The sequence below is a fragment of the Hippoglossus stenolepis genome, chromosome 12 (genome assembly GCF_022539355.2).
Source record: "Hippoglossus stenolepis isolate QCI-W04-F060 chromosome 12, HSTE1.2, whole genome shotgun sequence".
Lineage (NCBI taxonomy): Eukaryota > Metazoa > Chordata > Actinopteri > Pleuronectiformes > Pleuronectidae > Hippoglossus > Hippoglossus stenolepis.
The window spans coordinates 3,742,520-3,746,216 of NC_061494.1; positions in this window are offsets into that span (position 1 = coordinate 3,742,520).

Below are 3,697 nucleotides of genomic sequence, written 5' to 3' on the forward strand. Positions count from 1 at the left end.
GACCCATCAACCATCATTGATTCTAATTTAAAGCAGGCACTTTGTAACCTGACAAACTGGGACTCACACGTTGCAGCTAGTGTTGCCACCAATAGATAAATTACAACGCAAACGTTTCGAGCGACCATGCTGTAAAAACAAGTTTCTCCTTTCTCCAACTAATGAAGTTTTAAAAACTTCTTGTCTGTTGATAAATAAGCCGTCAATATATAACTTATAAAGGCTAATTACTTGTCAGTAAAAGTGAATAATAGAAAGTCTGCAGTTGTCGTTAATGCATTGATTTTGTTCCTGTGATAAAAGGATTATAACGGATCAATCAAGAGTCATAAACTATTTATTAATTGTCAATAAAGCAATTTCATTTCATTACATTTAAGGTTCCCATGCAGAGACACATCAATCAATCAATCAATCAATCAATCAATCAATCAATCAATCCATCAATCAATCAATCAATCAATCAATCAAACTTTATTTGAATAGCATCTCTTAAGCAAAACAAACGTAATTGCTTAACAGGTGATTCACAAAACATAGGATGTTAAAAGTTAAAATGTGTTAAACATTCAGATCGAGAGACAAAAAAGCAGTAATAGAATCAGTAATAGAAAAAAACCCTACTATTTAAGAAAGTTAGGTTAATGAAAGATATATTAAAATAAAAACAAGCTCTAAAATACAAGAAATTACAAAGCAATTATTACATAAATTAAAGAGATAGATAGGGAAAAAAGGAAAAGGTCAATAAAGTTGATTAAAATAACTGATTATGATCAACACAAAAATGTAAGTAAAAGAAAATAATAAAAAATATATTTTTTAGAAATTATAAAATGATTTATTTAAAAGCAGGGGGGGGTAATTTATGTTTAATAATATCAACATTTTCAGCTCCTCTCTGATCCTCTGGAAGGCTGTTCCAGCGACTTGAGTATAGAACTACCTCTTTTATTAAAAAGGGCCACTGAAGACAAAGACCCAGAGAAGAGCAGACAGACAGACTCTGCTCAGATGAATTTAATGATTCTCATCTTCATCCAGTGGTTCAGTGCGATCAGAAGCAGCAGCGTTCAGCCTTCAGCTGTCATCCTCAGTATTGAGACGTGCAGAAAGAGGAGAAAAAGAGAAACCTTGTTAAAAGCCTGAAAACAAGAAGTGCTGCTATGGTTCACTCTGCTGTGTTACTGATACTGTTGTGAAAATAAGTGAGTGCTGGTGATTACCAGACTCCTGCGGTGTCTGAACCTCCATGTTCTCCCCACAGGGATGAGAGAGGAGAATATTGTGAAATATATTTTTAAAGGCTCAGCAGTGTGCTACACGACACGCTGTGGAGGAAATGGAAGATGAGAGGACAGGAGGCACATGGCGACACCATCTGTTGTTGGGCAACAATGCAGAAAAAGTGCCAAACTGGAGGCTCACACACACACACACACACACACACACACACACACACACACACACACACACACACACACACACACACACACACCACACACGAAGAAAGAAGACAGAATGACGGCACAGACAGTATCCAGGTGGCTCTGATGGTCATCAAGCAACTCTGCTCTTCTGCTCTTTTCTAATCCCTGATCTTCATAATCAATATTTATGTGTTGATGGATAAACAGGGCAACAATGAAGTTAAAACATTGCGTTATCAATCGATGGCGTCGGATCATGATCACATCTCCTTTTGTGTGTCGCAGCTGAACTGAACTTTCTTTTCAATGTGTGAAGTAAAGTAAACTTCAGTACTGTTCAGATCCTTATAACTTTGAAATGAGTGCAGATCAGCGGGGGAGTGAGGGAGGAGGACATGCGGCACGGTACAAGGATACCAGACATATAATGTGTGTCTGCCCCAATCCTGAACGAGCCAACGGGATCTATTGGCAGAAATTGAATATAAAATAAATCATGTGTTTCATGTAAAAAGTACAAATTGTTGTCTCTCTACGGAGGCCGCCATGTTTTTTACAGTAGCCCAAACTGGACAAACTAAACACCTTTTGAGTTTTTATGACAACTGAAGGATACCACAGGTTCTCTTTCATGTTTGGAAGGGGAGGGTGAGGTGAGGGGTAGCTGCAACATTAAACTTCACCACTAGATGTCACTAAATTCTACACACCGAACCTTTAAAAGTAAGTACTTACTTACTTTTGCTCAAGTTGAAAAGTTGATGTGGTACTTTAACTTTTACTTGAGTATAGTTTGGGCTATTTATGTGTACTTTTACCTAAGTCAAATGTTTAGTACCTCCTCCACCACTGGCTGTGAATAGCATCATCATCACTACCGTCTGACATCAGACTCGTCACAGAAGAGAAGCACCTCCAGCCATCGCATTAGAGAAGTTACTGTGATATATGTGTTCAATAATACAGTGTGTCCCTCGAGGGATGTTACAAAAGTTGAAATGGCTGTCTTTCGGTTTTGTTAGAAGAAGAATCCAGACTGTACACTGAGTCCTGGGAAGTTCTGAGACAACTTCGTGGCCAAATGACGCTGTGTTTTAAAGCCACACAGACACACAATGTCATTGGTGTCTTTCTTGCATAATTTAATGTCTGGAACAGGATGTTGAGGAAGAACATCCTGTTTTGCGCTGTCATTTCTCTAAAATGTTTCCACCATCATAGTTCATAATAGTGTACTTAATTTTTACTTTAAAAACACACTGGAGATAATGGCTATTTGTTAGCCATTAGCCAGAGGGGCTGCATGTGATAAACCCACTGAGAATTATCACATATTCACCAGTTTGCGCTCTAAGAGCCCTTCTACGTCTTCTACACACACACACACACACACACACACACACACACACACACACACACACACACACACACACACACACACACACACACACACACACACACACACAGTACAGATTTCCACACTACCTGTCAACATGAACCCAAGAACATCTCCACACCATTCACTGAATACCCTGCCTGAACGCACATAGTGGAAGGCCTCCTCATTCTGCCAGTGTGAATCAGGTGAGTGTGCATGTAGTACATAGACAAACACACACACACTCACTTACATAAACTCTGATGTGTAGTGTGATATCATTGCTATTATCAAGAGTTAGAGCTCTAAAACTCTTGATTCCTCCGCCTGCTCTGTACAGATGGCTATGGTTACGATGATTAGACTCATGCTGCAGGTTCACTCTCTGACAGACAGACAGACAGACAGACAGACAGACAGACAGACAGACAGACAGACAGACACCATTATCTGAAAGTGCTCAGCCTCACATGAGACCTTAACACAGCAGTGATCATATCAACTGTTTACTGTCTTGATTGGAAGATCAACAATAACATCAATCTGAGTCAGATTCTGAAATTGAATTTGAATCACTGAGTTAACACTTTCAACATGTGAGAACATAGAGTCTTTTATTAGCATCTCGTTACGGTGTTAAAAATGTGTTTTTCACATTTCGTCAAACAAGGTGACGTGAACCTTGTTATAACATTTCATCTTTCTCATTAGAGACCTGCTCGTTAGCCAGGTTCCATAAGCAGCTCTTCTTGTTATAATGAATATGTTTCCATTTATTCTTATATGAGAAGAAAATCTCAGAAACAACCCTGAAGGTCAGCTGGATGAAGAAATAATGATTGAGCAAGCTGTCCTATAAGGTGTAAACACTTTGAATGTCACTTTAATT